This window comes from Eurosta solidaginis, chromosome 3 (assembly GCF_040869045.1).
Source record: "Eurosta solidaginis isolate ZX-2024a chromosome 3, ASM4086904v1, whole genome shotgun sequence".
Lineage (NCBI taxonomy): Eukaryota > Metazoa > Arthropoda > Insecta > Diptera > Tephritidae > Eurosta > Eurosta solidaginis.
Window position 1 is genome coordinate 34,857,029 of NC_090321.1, and position 19,414 is coordinate 34,876,442.

Below are 19,414 nucleotides of genomic sequence, written 5' to 3' on the forward strand. Positions count from 1 at the left end.
CATTAGTTCATTTCTGGTATGAATATAATCATTGATCATGTGCAGCTCAGATTACAAGATCAGAGAAGCGTATCATGATCTTAAAGCACTGGCGACTGAACTATCTGAAATTCGAGACACTCTCTGCGGAGAAACAATAGAAAAAGGAAAGTATCTTTGCGAAAAATGGGATATTGATATAGTAAACGTGGAAAAAGGCACCGCCCGGAGAATCGGCTAGAGATGTTGGTCTTTCCGTAGAAGGTGATATGCCTCGCGTTATGAAGAGTGTTCTCGATCATATCCAACAAGAAATACGTACAAGATTTACACGACTAAATTACCTTAATTTTAAATTTGGATTTCTCTTAGACGTAGGAAGTTTGTAATAAAAAAAGGAATTTTAAGATATTGTGTGAATTTTATAATACAGATTTCGATGGAACAGAACTTTTATCGAAATATGTGACTGTAAAATATTACTTCGCAGTATTAAAGATATTAAACCTAAACCTCCGTTAGAATTTCTTACTTTTATAATCTCGTATGGAGGAAATGTTTTTCCCAACTTACGAGTGGCACTTCAAATACTCTTGGTTATCTTAGTATCAATTGCTAGCTGCGAAAGTTCATTCAGCAAATTAAAACTTATATCGCCCCTGGCGTAAGAAAACCTCACTACGCCACTAAGCAATTACTCGGGCTTGCCTTCATTTTCCGCTATACCCAGTTTTTTCGCTTCTGTATCTAATCCAGAGAAGGCAGAGCTCACAACGCGTTTGTTAAGGCCAATAATATTGTCACGGATATTAGCATCACTAAGCTATACCATCACTAAGGCGATGCTAACGCCATGCTAAACAGTATTTACGTCAATAATCAAATCATGTATACACATATATAAGGCAGCCGAGAAATGTCACACACAGATGCATTTACTTATACGCCTATGGGAGCGCGAGAGACTGTAAACTACAAATATTCACATCAATAATTGAATCGTTATGTATCTACATAAACGAATAAATAATTGCGTCTACACATATGTGCATATACGAGCAGCGGAGCGCCAATGCACAAACACATGCATATATCTTATGTGGCTGGCGATTTTGTGGCCGAAACTAACTAGTAAGTTCTGGAAATCGAAGAGCTTAGAAGTATGCAGCGTAAACTATAAAAGCGGCACATGCGAGTAGGAAGTAATTCAGTTTGAGTTGAGCTATCAATCAGTTTGCTTAAGCACGCGATCTGGCGGCCAATAGTAGAGTTTCATTTGAGTTATTAATCAGTTTGGTTATTAAGCCAGCGAGTAGCAAAGTATAAGTGTTATAGTGAAGTACTTTAATAAAGGCCATTTTTCCATCATTCAATATTGGAATTATTTATTCAACAGTTTAGTGATTCGAACTTAGCAGAGGATTGCAAATAAGAGGATTTGCAAGTAAAATTCGTTACAATATGAATATCATTAAGATACGCCAGCAAAATAAAAATTATTATAAAGTAACATTGAAAATATATATCAAGGAGCAAAAACACTTCACTGTCCTTCACCTCCAAAATCGAATGAAGTTCACGCTGCGACGTTGCGTGGAAACGTGAAAAATTCAAATAAATTTATATTGCGCTTGTCGTTTTTTGGACTGCAAACAACTGAATCATTTAATTTGCGGAAAGATACCAACCACACAAACAACCGACTTCTGCCGACGAACAATGAACTTACAACAACAAATTTAATACAACCAAACGGTGCACCAATGTGATTCGTGGTCACCCAGTCAAGCGGTGAAACAATAAAAAAAAATTTGCATATAAACAAGTTAATGGCCAACAGCTGTTGCTAAAACATAGCTCCATTGACTAGGTATATTTCATTGTTGCTATTGTTGTTGTGGTTGTTGCTGTTAAGTTGCCCTTCCTACATGCGCACACGACATTTACGCGTACTTAATTTATGCACCCACCCAAAGGTGTCACATTGGCTGAGTGTAATTAATGTTGAACGCGTATCAACGCAAATGATAATGTAAATTTGCGTTATTTAACAGCGCAAAGTTAAGTGAGAATTTTCACGAATTTTGGTGTAAAAGCAAATGTGTAGCATTTGTGTGAAGTACACACCTATGCATTGACCTTTGGTTGAAAATCAGTTGAAAAGTAATTATCAGTGTAATTATGCATTAAAGGAGTATGGCTTTAATTTAGAAAATATAAGAATTTTCAAAAAATTTTACATTTGCTGCGCATGAAGCTAACCTGAGTAGTGTTTAAAGAAAATTAACGCACCAAAGCAACAAACCCACAAAGAAGGTCAAACGACTAGAATTACTAACTTTTACCTGCCTCAGTTAGCCACACAAATCGATCAGTAAATGCCATACTCGGTTCTGAATGAACACACAGCACATACACATAAATATACACAAGCATCAATTTTGACAACACTTGCTCATGTACGTTACTTACTTACTTAATTGGCGCTTAACCATCTAAACGGTTATGGCCGTCCAACAAGGCGCCGTTCGTTCCTTCGCTCCGCCAACCGGCGCCAATTGGTCACACCAAGTGAGTTTAAATCGTTTTCCACCTGGTTCTTCCAACGGAATGGGGCCACCCTCTACCTCTGCTTCCATAGGCGGGCTCCGATAGAAACACTTTCTTGGCCGGAGCATCATCTTTCATTCGCATAACATGGCCTAGCCAGCGCAGCCGCTGCGTTTTAATTCGTTGGACTATGTGGATGCTCATGTACCTACGAACTATAAATACAAGACAAACGGCAACAACAGATCAGAACGCAAATCGACACTGATGATGGCATAACGCCGAAACCAGTTTGTCTCGAAGCCAAATTGGACAAGGGATGACGGAAAATCGTTCCAATATACATCATTTAAAGAAAAGTTCGTGTGATTCAAAGATGCTAGCCTCAGAGCGGTAAGAGCTAGAGCAAGCAAGGGCGCACAGCGTACAGTTGTGTTCGTTGAAACAGTTGTGACCGATTGCAATTTGCTTCTAGTTCTTTTTAAAAGTAATGAAATCCCTTTTATTCAGTGAAAAATATTTGTGAAAAACATATTCATAAAACAAATAAAGATTATTTACTATGAAGTGACAAAGTTATGCTTTTGAATATAAATGCACCAGATCGTGAGTCAAGCGAAAACAAGCCTAATCATGTAAAAAAAATGCTTAAAAATTACTCGTAGTTCGCGAATTAACTGCAGCAGTTTTATGTGCAATGTTAGAGAATGGAAGAAGAACTTGCGTAGATACGCACACACGCATAAACATATTATGGTGAATATAAGCAGTTCTATACATCACTATGCTGCTACTAAATGTATGCACAATAACAATAAAGCAAGCAGCCACACTTATGTACATGGACACAGTAAAGCAAGCAGCCACACATACACATAACCAGCAGCTTGAAGCAGACAGATTATTACATAAGTGTGGCCAGCCGATAAGAGTGAAGAAGAAAGAGAAACAATGACGCATCACATTATCGTCAGCTAAAAGTAGAAGTTGTTACTCACACATACACACGCACAGAAGGCATGTTCGTGAAAAGTTTAGACCTTAGGAGAAATATGCGAACGAGGCAACACAGAGTATAAAAGCAACGAAAACTGAGGAATAAGGAGTCAGTTTGATTTTAACGCACTTTTAGTTAAGTATGCGAGTATTGTACAACAGTAGAGTTCTAAATAAAGGAGATATTTCTATACTGAATATTTGAGTTATTTATCCGAGAGTTCAGCCCGAACGATAGCAGAATATGCAAAATAATCACAAATTATCTCAAAACTCGCTAAAATATCAATTTATTTTTATAGACTCGTAAAAACGTTCATTAAGACCTTTGGTAATCTATCTAAAGAGGTTCTTGCAGGGAATATTAGCTGTTCGACAGAATGCAAGACCCTTTTCCCCTTATCATGAATTGCCCCATAGTTCCCTGCATTAAAAATAACGTGGTAACATTTGATTTCTTAAAAATTTGCTACAAAAGTAGGTTATACCCAAGGCATCACATAATGAAAAATAAAGGTTATATCTTCATTGCATAAGATGCATAGATAATAAGTAATGTGAAGCATACACTACTATTTCATTGATCAAAACTCTATATATAAGATAAAAAAGCAAAAAAAAACAAACAAGTAAAGAAGGGACTGTCTTCGGCTGTGCCGAAGACTTCATACCTTTCATGTATATGGCTGAACAAGAACCTTATCCCATTCGTAATATCCAAATAATCGGCTATATAAGATATGGAATATATAGTGAACAGATGTACATACCTAAGCGATTTTTAAGATAAATATAAAATAGGTATGTAGCGAAGATGCAAAGTTTCACATTTTTCGTGGGCTGCGTGAAATAGATATGACAATGAATCACTTCTATGAACGATATATAAAAAATAGATAGGTAGTTTGTGTGAGGGTGCAAAGTTTGCCACGTTTTTTGTGGCTGCGTGAAATAGCTATGACAATGAATCACTTATCTTAATAATTTATAAAAAACAGGTAGGTAGTTTGTGCGATGTAGGCAGGAGTGTAGGTAGTTTCTGTGAGGGGAAGAAAGTTTCCACGTTTTTTGTGGGCTGCGTGAAATAGCTATGACAATGAATCACTTATCTTAACAATATATAACGTAAACGTAAGTATTTAATGAAATTTGAAGCATCTAGCCACTAAAAAGAGGGCAGTGACAGTTTATTTGGGGTATATAATATATATACCACCGATCTCTATAATTTTTTCAGACAACGATATATGCTATATACGTAAGCATTCGGTAAATTTTGAAGCTTTCAGCTGTTAAAATGGTGTAGAAATTGCGAAAATTTTCTTATCTGAACAATCGGTTGTAGGGGACATATGCTATATATACAACTGATCTCTGCGAATTTTGCGGACAACAATATTTGCTATATACGAGAGCATATGGTGGAATTTGAAGTTTCTAGCTGTTTAAATGGGGCAAAAATTAGGAAAAGTTTCTTATCTGAACAATTGGTTGTATGGGATATATACTATATATGACACCGATCTATAAAATTTTTTCAGACAACAATCAGTGCTCTATACGTAAGCATTCCGTGAAATTTGAAACCTCTACCTGTTAAAATGAGGTAGTAATTACGAAAAGCTTCTTATCTCAACAATAGGTTGGGGCGGATATATGCTAAATATATGACCGATCTCATCAATTTTTTAAGACAAAAATATGTGCAATATCCTAAAGCATATGGTGAAGTTTGACGCTTCAGTCTGATAAATTGAGGAAGATATGACAAAAATTATCTTTTCTAAAAGATCGCTTGTATGGGGGACATATGCTATAATGGTCCGATCCAGTAGCGGGTTTGAAGGGGGAACAAAATTTTTTCACGAAGTCCCAGAAACCAACTATTTATATACAGTATTTGTATAAATATGATGGATATTTGATCGTTACTTTTCATAATGCAGTTTTTGTATGCATACTTTAATCGAGTATCAATTTTCAAATATTATTAGCGCTCAACAGTAAGAATGTTCTTGCAAATCAGTCCAATGCTCAGAAATATTTGCGCTGTTGATAACATACTGAATCAAACCTTAGTTTATTGAATAAAGTTTATTCAGAATCTTATATGATGGCAATATAAGAGAAGATTTTATAACTTTCCTTGATGCGTACCATTCGATCCGAGAAGAAGATGTTATAAATGGAGAAAAAAAATTTACAGGTGTAGCCTTGGCACACATAGTGATTTAATAATTTAGGACTACCCTTCGAAGATTGCGTTGGAATTGGAACGGATGGATGTTTTGTAATGACATCAGAAGTTAAGGGAGCTGTGCAGGAACTTATTAAAATATGTACCAATGCTAATCATTGTCCGTGTTTCAACCATTGTCTTAATAACTCGCTTGCGAAACGTCGAAAGTTCTACAAACAAAGAATTGTATTGCGTTGATGAAAAAAATTATCAGTTTTCCAAATCAGTCTCCGAAACGTACCATAGTTTTCAAAAATCATCTGCAGGAATCATTAAGTGGTCCATGTGAAACACGCTGGTCTGAAAAACATGATGGTATAATGCAGTTTGAAGAAAACATCACAAAATTTTTTGCCGATTCTGCTGGCTCTTTTTAATAAATGAAACACATAGGTTTTTTTCCTCCGATATATTTCGGTTACACTACGGTAGCCGTCCTCATGGAACTACAAACGTAAACAAAAATTTTTTTTTTTATATAATAATCAAAACCAAAAACTTTACAATAAAATTGATTAAAAATATCACATACATTATTTTACACCTCCTTCAGCCGTGACGTGGAGTTTGGTACTGTTCGTTTGTTTGTTAGTAAATATTTATAGTTGTGAGCGGAATGGTCAATGTCAGCTTTATAGTTCAGTCTAATGTGTTCTGGAGTGTTTACGATATGTAGCATTTCCAATATAAATCACTTATTGTAGTGTTGCTCTTGTTGGAGAATGCTCGCGCTCTCGAAGCTCGGTATATGACCGCTAGCTGCACAGTGAGACATTAGTGCCGTTTTTTGATTATTAGACTGTTGGCAATATTTTAAATCTGATTTGTGTTGCGAAAACCTTGTTTCTAATTTTGATTTTGTTGTTCCTACGTAAACGCTGTTACATGGTTCGTTGTTTTTGCCGCCGCATGGGATTTTATATATGACATTGCTTTTTTCGGTTTCGGGTATCTTTGCTTTTGTTTTGTTAAAGAAACACCTTAATCTGTTGTTAGGTTTATGTGCAATTTTAACTATTTCTCCGTCATAGCAATGAGACTTTGCGAGTCGTTCTAATAACCGCCGTATATATGTTACGGATCTAAAAATGGTAGGTTTTTCGGATTTTTGTTTTCCTTTGTTAGATTTTGCATTTCTAATTAATGTTTTAATAATGTTGTTCGGGAAGTCATTGCTCTTCAATATATTTTCCGCTTCTCTTATTACCTCGTTGTGGTACGTGTCGTCCGAAATACGCAGCATCCGTTGTATACAGCACATTGCTGTATTCATTATCATTGACTTCGGGTGTTTTGAGTGGAAGCTATTGATTCGTCCTGAAGTTATTTGCTTCTTATACCACGATAACTTTAGTTGATTTCCTCTTTTTATCACAATGGAGTCTAGATACGGTAGTTTTCCATCTTCCTCTATTTCTAATGTAAATTTAATGTTTTTATGGAAAGTGTTGAGAGCGTTGAGTGTGTTATGTACTTCTTTTTCGGAGACTATCGCGAACAGATCATCAACGTACTTTGTTAGCAATATCATGGCTGTGCTAGTTTTTCTATTGTGGTGGTTAACAGTTCTTCCACTATTATGTCCGCAATCACTGGAAACAGCGAGACCACATCGAAAGAAACCAATTTCTCATCGTCGCATATAAATGTGTTATTAATTCTCTCTTTAAAATCAATTGTATTTTTGATACTAAATGCAGAGTTCGCTGTTATGTTGCTTAAAATGTTGGTGATGAATATATCGGAGGAAAAAAACCTATGTGTTTCATTTATTAAAAAGACCTTGAGCCAGTAGAATCGCCAAATATTTACAAGAACACAGGTCGCAAAAAATCCAATAGCATCACAAAAATTGTTGCTTCGTTTCAAGAAATTTCTACTTGGCAAGATTCAACAAAAAGTTCTGAGGGCCGTTCTATGTTGAAATCTATTTGCGAGACAGAGTTTGTGATTTCAATGATTTATTTGACCAATGTACTTTCTGTTACGCGACCACTAAGCTTACTTTTGCAAACACCGTCAATAGATTTGAATCAAGCTTCTGAAGCATTGAGTGACACTTTGCGAACATTAAAAAACCATAGACTTGAAGCAGGAAGTCGTTTTTCGGGACTTTACAAAAAAATGGTCGCTTTAGCAGATGAGTTGAAGTTTGATATTGTCCTCCCACGAATTGCTAAAAGGCAAATACATCGAGCGAATTACACTTCATCAGACGCTGAAGAGTATTATCGAAAAGCAATTTATATAGCTTTTCTTGATCATATCATAATTAATTTACAAGGTAGATTACCTGAAGATACATTGCAAGTTTTTAATCTTAATTTGCTACTCCAATCGTGAATCATCAAAGATAATACACTGCAACAAAATAATTTGTCTAAAGAGCTTGTCCAAGATCTTGGTAAACGATACGCATCTCTTAATGGAGTAGATAAAATTAATCTAGATGAAGAGTACGAAGTGCGGTCAGAACGCTGGTCTGATAAGCAACACAAAAAATTAATTCCACTATCAGCTGAAAAAGTTTTAAATGATTGCAATGAATATGCGTTTCCATCAATAAATGCTCTTATCAAAATTCTGGCCACGCTTCCAGCTAGCAATGCTTGTGCTGAAAGGAGTTTTTCGACACTTCGCCGGTTGAAAACGTGATTACGGTCCACAAAGTCCGAGAACAGACTCACTGGTCTTGCACTTTTAAATACCCATTTCGATATTGAGATGGATATTGATCATATAATTGAAAGATATGTAAAAAAAATTAAATTTACTGCGTGAATATGAACTATGCAGAAGATAAAATTGATGTCAAAAAATTGGATGTACCATTGTAATTTGAATAACTAAATGAAACCAGGGCGCCCGCGATTTAGAGGTACTAAGACATTTTTTTTAATTCAGGACAGTCTTTAGTTGTTCCATGTGCAAATTTTAAGCCGAATTTCAAAAGCAACGAATATTTATAATGATTTTTTGCCTGGGCCTGAGGAGACAATACAAACATCAAACAAAAATTTGTTTCTCAGTTCCCGCACTCATGCCTTTCTGCCGCCATTTGTTTCTTCTTGCAAAAACATATCGCTTTCCTTTCAAATCCTGTTAGCGTTCTCTCGTCTTGTTGCGTACGATTTTAACGTTGCCCTTTGGGCGGAGTTCTTTCTGACGCCGGTTACCAATTGTTTCTACGGCAGCGGTAAAATGTGCTCTACATATATGCTCCCACTTGACTTATGCTCTCAGAAAGCAGGTACGGGAGACAAACTACCGACTTTGTTGGGAGTCTGTTGCGATTGCAGCCTTTTGAAGTCTTGCTTTCTTTGTCCGTTTTGTTGCTCCCTTTTAGACATGCCTGCAGAGGCGGGCGCATATTTTGGCTGCGACAAGGTGGCGATCTAAATCTATGTTAGGGACTAGGATTGTGCATGCAACTAAAACAAACAACATTAAAGGCATGCCGTCGGTCTATCTGAACATGGTCGATCTAATTACGTGTATTTCGATCGAGGGACAGCCATGGAGCTTGATGTATATTTTTATGCTTGAACCCGGTGCTGGCTATGTCCATGTTTTGAGCTTCGATACACGATATTTTTTGTAATATTTTGGAGTTTAAATAAAAAGATTTATCGCTGAAATGGAGGTTTCGTTAAAATAAGCTATTGTTACGAATATTAGCAACACTAAGCCGATGCTAAGCAGTGCTCTATGCACATCAATAATTCAATCGTTATGCCTACACATATGTACGTACACGCAGCGGAGAAGCAACGCACAAACACATGCAGATATCTTATGTGAGATATGCAATTATAATTGTGGAAGTATCGCTTACAAATACACGCGCATATGAGAGCTATATACGTACATCTATAGTTATAATTATAGCAGATAACCAACTAGTAGATTCTGGAAATGGAAGTGCCTAGAAGATGCGAACGAGGAAATCAGAGAGTATAAAAGGCAGCAACAGTAGAGGCGCTACAATCAGTTTGATTTTAAAAGCCACCTGGCGAGCAATAGTAGTGTTGTCAAGAAATTATATTGTGAATAACTTTAATAAAGGCCATTTTGCATTATTGAATAGTGGAGTTATTTATTCAACAGTTTAGTGATTCGAACGTTAGCAGAAGATTGCAAATAAGGGGAATTGCAGTAAATTCGTTACATTATGTTTGTACCGCAGCCATAGTACTGAAAAATCCCATCTGTAGAGAAAATGCCATGACACCTTTTCCTCATTTCCGGATTTTACTGGAGGTGTTAGGACGTAACGTCATATGGCCCTTGCTTTGTTCAAACTTTATTATTGTACAATAACTACATCCAGAGATACGCAGTATGAAATATTCCATTTTTGTGGGAGGTGCCACGTCCACTTCTTCCTCACCCCTTATTTTATTGGCGGTGTTAGGAATTGTCTTAATATAGCTCCTTTCGAATTTCAATATTCTAACATAAATACTACCAGAGTTATACAGTATCAAAAACTTCATTTATATGAAAGTTTCCACGGCCCTTTTATGTATCGAATTTATTTTATGAGCATCCTTGGAAAGCTTCTAATAGGTGTTTCAAATTTGGTTGAGATCGACGGATCGACCGTTTAGGACGCAGCCGGATCTACACCTACATATATACATAATTTGAATTTTATATAAAAGGAATAGATAACAATTGCCTTGTATTATTTTCACTTTGGGCAATGAGTTATTGCTTGTAGAAATTGGCGCTTACAGCGTGTTTCGCAATTACCCTTCATGTTTATGGACATATATGTTGCAACTTTATGGAAAACTATCAAGAAACCTAAACATGGTACTTGGTGATGGGTAACCCCCGTATCCCGAAATTGAACTTTTGGATCCGTAAACCCGAGAAGCTAAAAATCTTGAAAATCGGCGTCCCTAGTATATATATGGTTATGACGTAGCGTGGGCTTATGTTCACAGCGATATCTATTATTGTTTACCCACAATTAGCAAAGCTTAGTCATGCGTGCAGGTGTAGATTTTATTGATGTTCCATTGTGGATTCATTAAGAATCCGATCGTTCTGATAATACACAAAATAAAAATTACTGGCATAACTAATGATAGCATGGGTTTAGAATAATTTGCGCATTTAATTTTCGAAACTTTTAGAGCTTTTATCTACAAAGGTATGAAGCAGGTTTTCAAAATGAAGTATGTTTGGAAACGTGTTTGAAAAGCTTTTCAGCAAATTTACAGATATATCCATAAATAAGCAACGTGATGCAATAAACCAAGTTAAACCACTTTTTTCAATAAATAAGAAGTTGTTCTACCAAAAATTTATCACCACCGGCAAAATTAGGTTAGATATTTGAACAGAGTAATTTTACAAAATTTTTTTTTCGCTATATAAATTCATGATTTGATTTGATGAACGTGTTTGAAAGCACAATTATTTTCGCTGCCATATCAACCATTTGACTTTTACTGGCATCATGCTACCAGATCCCTGAGGAATTTTTCCCAACAGGCTTTTTAACAGATAGAATCAATTTTGCCACATATGGCGATGATAAAAGACTAAAACACGAGAAAAGAAGCGCCTACGTTTGAGGGGTCAAGAAATCGCTAAAAACAATACATGGAATATTTTCATACAAAAATTCATCTACATATTTTTCGATCATGGAGTTTGATTGATTGCGGCCACCGTGGTGTGATGGTAGCGTGCTCCGCCTATCACACCGAATGCCCTGGGTTCAACTCCCGGGCAAAGCAACATCAAAATTTTAGAAATAAGATTTTTCAATTAGAAGAAAATTTTTCTAAGCGGGGTCGCCCCTCGGCAGTGTCTGGCAAGCGCTCCGATTGTATTTCTGCCATGAAAAGCTCTCAGTGAAAACTCATCTGTCTTGCAGATGCCGTTCGGAGTCGGCATAAAACATGTAGGTCCCGTCCGGCCAATTTGTAGGGAAAAATCAAGAGGAGCACGACGCAAATTGGAAGAGAAGCTCGGCCTTAGATCTCTTCGGAGTTTATCGCGCCTTACATTTATTTTTTTATTTTATTTAGTTTGATTGATATGGTTAGTTATACGTAGGATACAAATATGTAGATGTAGTTCCACTTCTTCTTCTTATCCGCCATTTTACATAAACTGTGTTTTTTGACATTCATTTTTGAAACCACGCTACCATCTTCACCATCAAACGTTCTGTCTCTTTTTTTAATTTGTTGGTTCATTTTTTTTTTGGCATTGCACAAGCTCATCCATGCAGGTTTGGTCCAACACCCGCGTAAGAACATACAATACCCCTGCATCAGTTGTTGAGGTTCGCAATTTAAAAGGCGTAATGGGTCAGGTGCTACGTAGGTTAATCGGTTTATGGATAACTATTGGCTCAGTCCATTTCAAGGCACCCGGTCCGCGCAGGACATGATTTTTGATTTCGATGAAATTTTAATATGGTCAAAATAATGAAACACGTGTTTGTTTTTTTTTTTTGTCTCAAAAAAATTTTTTTTGGATTTATCGGCAACTGAATTTGATAAAATGCAATCGATATTTTATTCACCTATTTTTTCAACTGTCAATAACTTTTTTTTTTTAATGGAAGCTGTGGCAGCGCGCTGCCCTCAAATGGCCCAATGAAACCAGGCTAATCCTGTACACACGATCGATTTATATATATATTCTGCATTTTGATTGCGTTCCCGTTCTACGCTCCGCTTTAATCGAAGTTGGGTATTCTGCATTACGACGGAATCGTAACGAGAAGAGGAAGAGCAAATAATTTTTCGAAATCAGCTGTTTGTACGGAATGTGTGAACATTGGAACATATTAAAGTAAAGAAAATTTGTAAAAAACACTGAAAATTTTTTATATTTTATTATCCACGCCATTTTGTATAAAAAAAAGCAATAGAATATATTGCCGCAGTGTTATATTTTTTTGGGTGAAGTGATTTCATAATTGTAAGTATGTTTTTGTCGTTCTTTTGGCCAATTCCCTGCCACGGCCACCAAGTTTTGTTAAAACGGATTCATTCACGAATATATTTGACATTTTCTGAATTTTATAGATGCTAACTTCATTGCACTGGCCTAAAATACTTTATGAAGATTTATTTATTCTTTCCGCAAGTATTGTTGATAATGATGCTTTCAAGTATGTGTTAGATACTTTTGCGGGGCAAATACGTCCAAGGACTTCGACATCGACATGTTATTTTTGACCTGGAAACATATAAAAAACAATCATCAACAAGCCTTCTACGTTTCTTCACAAGTTTTACTTACATTTTTGTTAAAATTCTGTTATAAATTAATAAAAAAATAAAAAGAAAATATTTTTCCGCCAACTAATTTGCAACTTAGAAAAAACGGAACTACGATCGAAATGCAGAATACACAAAATCGAACGATTCGAAGTTGGATCGAAGAGATTGGAACACAGAATACCAAATTTGCCAAATCGAAAAAATTCCAATCCAATTCGAAATGCAGGATAGGGGTGAATAACTTTTAATAACCTTTTTTTTTTTGTTTTTTGTTTTTGCCGAGTCTTTGATGGGCAGCGGTTTGTCAAGCGTCGCGATCTGAGACTGCTCAGCTACAGAAGAGATTTCATCAGCCAAGCGTAATACGTAAAGAGAACAGAAGCAAACGTATTATATATTAATTATTAAGAGAGGTGAGAACAATCTTTTTTATAGAAAAAAGGGAGTCCCAGCTATCAAATGTGTTTGAGTGAGAGTTATAATATTGGCATAAACGCCGAAACGGTTCATTTTGTTCGAAATTCGTTCTACGTTGTTTCAGCAGAAGAGGTTTGAAGTGTCTCGATGTCCGAGAGGGAACGCAATAGTTCATTTCATTCAGAAGGAATGGGCTCGAAATTGATCCATTTAAAAGTTTTGTCATAAATATTACACCAAGCATTTGCCTTCGACTAGCAAGAATGGGAAGATTGATAAGTTTTAATCGATTAGTTTAAGGTGGAAGATTAGTTAAAGAGTCCCATTGACAATTTCTTGAGTCAAATAGTAAAAATTGTTTTTGCATTGATTCGAGTCTGTCTGCATGGACTTGATAACGCGGATTCCAAATTATTAAGCCGTATTCTAATATTGGCCTAACTAATGTTGTAAAAAGTGATTTAGTTATGTAAGGGTCGTTAAATTCTTTTGACCACCGTTTAACAAATACAAAAACAGCTTTGCCTTTATTCACTATAGCATTAATATGAAGATTGAAACTAAGTTTGGAATCCATCATGACTCCCAAATCAATAAAATTACTTACAGTTTCTAGACTATAGTTGTTAATTGTATATGAAGCTGGTGACAAAATTCTCCGAGAAAAACACATGAATTTACATTTTTTGAGATTGAGCGGCATATTATTTACATTACACCAGGTAACCAAGTAATTTAAATCCATTTGTCAAAATTTAACCGATTCTCGTGATTTTTTCTTTGAAATGTTCGCTATTACATTTACCTTTATATAAATTTATAAAAAATAGCATATAGTTTACAAAAAAATTATTTTTTTCAGTATTTAGTAAAAATGTATGACTTTTTTCAAAAATTAATTTCTCAAAAAAGGATATTTTTTTTTTTTTTGTTTAAACTTTTTCTATATTGAGCGAACACTCCATTTTTCAATTTGAAATGCCTATTAGCCAAAACTCGTTGAGTTCGAGATATGAATTTTTGAATATTAAATATTTTTTCCCCCCATATATTGATTTTTTCTTTGAAATGTTCGTTATTACTTTTAATTTTATATAAATTTATAAGCAATAGCATATAGTTAAAAAAAATATTTACTTTTAAAAATTTATGATTTTTTTTTAATTAATATTTCAAAATAAGTTATTTTTTTTTTTTTGTAAACTTTTTCTATTCGAGTGATCAGTTTTTTTTTTTGTAAACTTTTTCTATTCGAGTGATCAGTTTATATTTCAACTTGGGTAAATAGGTATTAGCCAAAACTCGTTGTTTTCGAAATATGAATTTTTGAATATTAATCTTTTTTTTTTTTTTTTTTTAAAGTTATTGACTGTTGAAAAAATAGGCGAATAAAATATCGATTACATTTTATCGAATTCAGTTGCCGATAAATCCGAAAAAAAAAAAAAAACACTTGTTCCATTATTTTTACCAAAGAACAACATGTCCTGCGCGGACCGGGTGTCCTGAAATGGAATGAGCTTATTATAAATTTTTGTATATCTCTTGAACGAAGCCAAATGACAAAGACTTTGTTTTTGCAGTATATGGCTACCTACTTGTAGATAAATCGACAATTTCAAATAAAGTTCCATCATTAACACTTCAGGGCAAAATTGGAATTCATCTACTTTCAGATTAATTCACAATTTGACAAAAGGTTACATCGTTAACCCATCTAGGCAAAAACGAGAGGCTATCAGAACACAAATGAACCAGCATTTAAATTGGGTGCTATCATTAACGGTTCAAGCGCTACGTGAGATATCAGGATTATCGACAACTACTGACGACTAAACCGATTATTGTATATATCTCTTGAATCAAGCAAAATTTAAATTTTTTTGTTATTGATATTAGAGAAAAATTGCAAAGTTTACAAACGGCGATGGTTACTGGGACATGTTTATGAATTTCACTTCTTCATCAGCTAGCTTCTCGGGAGCTGAGTATTGAACTCAAATCTCCAACATTCATACCAATGCACAGTGGTCGGTTTCATAGGCCAAAAATAAAAAAATCCAAGTGAAAAGTTTGTCGCAAAATGTATCGTTAGTATCTCTTCTTAGAACAGCATTTTAAAAGGTATATTTGTTTTTCTTGTATTCGAACTGTACTTTTTAAAAATAGCTTCAAAAATGAGGTTATGGTATTAGTTGGTTTTTGCAGTGTGAGCAAGTTAAAAATAAAGTGCAAGTTTAAGCTATTTAAAAATACATAAAATATCATTGTATTGAAATAAATCAAAATGAATATTGAATTCAAAAATATTTACTTCATTTTGAAATAATTTCAGTGTCTTTAGCTCATTGTATTTTTTTTTTTTGTTATTTAAAATTTCGCCAGTGCCTTTATTAGTGTTTATTTGCACAAATATTTTAATTTCAGCTAAAGTTTGAGTTCGGTTCGTCACCAATCCTCACGTTGGGACTTACATCTTATTAATAACCAAAGGTTTTAGATTCAAAAGTGTTAATATCAGCTGCCACTTTCTGCCACTAACTATGTTTTGCGACAGTTTTATGATAGCGTCACCCTGATAAATTATTGTCGTATGTTATATGTGCTCACACGTAACATACGACATTATTTTATGCAGTCGACGAGTTGCAAATGTAAACTTGTGTGTGTGTTTGTTTTGTTATTGTTATGTATGCTAGATCTTTTAATAACCTTAGAGACATCTTACCAATGCAAACTATCGCGCATGTATATGCATGCGGTGAAAGTGGGTGGTTGTGGTTCAGTATGAAAGGTATCACCCGCACCAATTTTATGAAAAGATAATTCTCACATATTTGTAAAGCCGTCACCAAAGTTTCACGTTGATATCTCTACTGGAAGTATTTTTGGCCACCAACTCCATATAAGACCGACCAGTCTGCAGTGTAAAGGCAGATGCCTTTAACCACTCAGCCATATAAATGCCCGCTGCTCGCTTTGCAATTGATCTCCGATTTTTTTTGTTGCGTTATATAGGTATGTACTAATAGATTAGGACACAATTTGTTGAAAGTTTCTATCATTAACGGTTAAGGTGTTAAGTGGGTTAATCGATTTTTCGATAACTACTGTCAGTTTGTATATATCTCTTGAAGCAAATCAAATGGAGAAGTTTTTGTTCTTGTAATATAAAGGTACTGGGTTAACCCACAATTTGACATACATTTCTTTCATTAACTCTTCAGAGCAAAATGGGAATTTCTCGGTACACAAATGACCCAGCGCTTTAATTTCTTCATTTCTTTTCATTCAAGACAAATTTTCTTAACTTTTTCCTCGCATTATATACTTGTTTGTAAATTAACATGACATTAATGACAAAATATGACTCAGGGTTCCATTTGTCTTGATTTAGGAGACATACACAAAGCGACAGTGGTTATCGATAAATTGATTAACCCACTTATCGCGCCAACTGTTAATGGTAGAACCTTAAGTGAAGTTGTGCCTCATTCTACAAGGAGGTAGCTATACAATGCAAAAAAAAATTTAATTTTTCTTGGGTCAAGAGATGTTCACAATAATCATTTAAGTCATCAGTAGTTGTCGATAAACCGAATATCTCCCATCGCGCTTGAATCGTTAACGTTATTCAATGCAAAACAAGAGTTTGGAAAATCTTGCTTGCTTCAAGAGATATAGGACACTTTAAGTGCTGGGTCATTTGTGTACCGATAAATTCTCATTTTTGCCTTGAGGGATCCTTATTTTTCCATTAACACATTTCCGCTTGCAGTAAATGCATTAAACATGCAGCAAGTTGCTGAAGCGTATGCTGCGTAACGTTATTGTGGCTGAAAAAAAATTGGTACACTAATGTGTCAAAGTACTTTACAAAGTTAAACACCCTATTAAAATTCTATCACAATTCAAATGACCATCTAAGAAGTTGAATGTTGTCGCCTGACTTTCAGTCATAAAAATCATATGGAATTTCGGTCGTTTAGCCTAGAAATGGAAAATCAGCACTCGCATATATTGTAAGAATTAGTAAGTGCGGCAACTGAGTTGAGACATAAAGTCTTCTAAGTTTAGTGTAATGGCGCTAATCAAAATTCTATGCAACGACCTACAAAATGATATTATATGTAATAGAAAATGCAACAGATGTACATATGTATGTAGAATCTAGTAGTTAAAAACTTCCGCTGTAGTACAGGGTGTATTTAGTTGCGGCGCTACTTAATTCAAACGTTTAAAGTGTTACCAACTTTCCAAATTGAAAGTGTAAAAAAAGTTAAATTTGTAAACATACAGGGGAACGTCAAGAAAACTAATGTCTTTAGGTTAAAAACACCTTTTTCAACTGTGTTTGATATAAGTTAAATCACAACAGAGGAGGGCTTTCTGAGAAGAGCTATAACAACTTCTAAGCTGTAACAAACGATACCGACTGGCTGATGTTTTATTATCAGACCATTACGACAGCGAATTAGTATTTTAGAGCTATCGATTTGTTATCGGCTTGTTATGGCCGAGTCACCGGCTTCTTATTAGTTTATTTTTGTCTTATTGTAGCCGGGTTACAGAGGTGCCATCGATTTTGTAGTAAACTTTTATCGGTATCAGTTTCATAACAAACCAATGCGTCATCGCTAGCAAATCGATACAACGCCGTTAATAAGTTGGTAGCACTCCGATAAGAAATCGAGAGCTTTTAGATATCAATTCTATGGCTCTTTGATAGCAAATCGATAACATTCTGATAACAAATCGATAGCTTTACGAAAATAAGTTGATAGCAAATCGATAGCACGCCTATAATGAATTGGTAGCACACCGATATAAAATAGATACCTTTTCAATAAAAAATCGGTAAATTTATTATAATTTATCCATAAACCTTGTAGTAAATCTATAACTTTAAAATATCACATCGATAAATTTTTTATAACAAATCGATAACTTATCGATAACTTCTTTTATAACATCTCTATAACTTGTTGGTAATATGTCGATAACTTTGCGTTAATCAAACGATATTTTTTCGATATAAATCTTGGACAAAAATCAATAGCTCATCGTTAACCCTTGTTATCGATAATAAGTTTGTAATACTTCGATATAAAACGAATAGCACATCCTTACCCTGTCGATAACACAGCTAAAATAAACCGATTACTAGTCGATAACAAACAAATTTGTTTTTCTGTTTTCGTTAATTTCCGTAACTACAATTACGCTTATAGTCTGTATTCTTCAGCATTCCAATATCGCATACTAAGTCTACACTCACATTCTTTATTCCTCTATACCGTGAGCAAGGGAGATTTAGGCCAGTCTTCAAAACCATGGCGCCTGTGTGTCGGCAGCAGCCTTTATTTTCATAAACAGATTTTATTCTCTAAGATATACCATGAAGATGTATTTATCTCTCTCTCTCTTAGCATCAGTTATTTGTTAGAGAAATAAATGTTTTTCCCAAATAAATTTCCTTGTTGATTCACTTCAATAATGAATAATAAAATTAGGGCTTAAACGATAGTTTGTGCCGATTTTTTTTAGAATAAAAATGCGTCTACTGTAAAATATAATATTGACATAATAGTGAACAGCGAAAGTACTGCTTATAAAAGCAATGCTATAAACCTAATGTTACTAAGCTCTTAGAGCGCGCCTATAATTATTCCACACAATTAGGATTGAAAAGCATATAGAATTGTATGTACCTAAATGGTGAGTAAAGGAATAGCAACAAAAAGTCAATACTTAGGGACCATTTGTAAAACGAGCAGCGGGGCATTCATATGGCTGAGTGAATAAAGGCATCTGCCTTTACACTAGTGTCTAATATCTATAACATATTTATTTTGTTATAATAATATTTCAACTTCGGATTCTATGAAAAAATTCAATTAGCGACATCGAGGGTCATAACATGAGAACTTTTCAAAATTCAAAACTATAAACAGAATGCGATCAACTCCTGCACTTA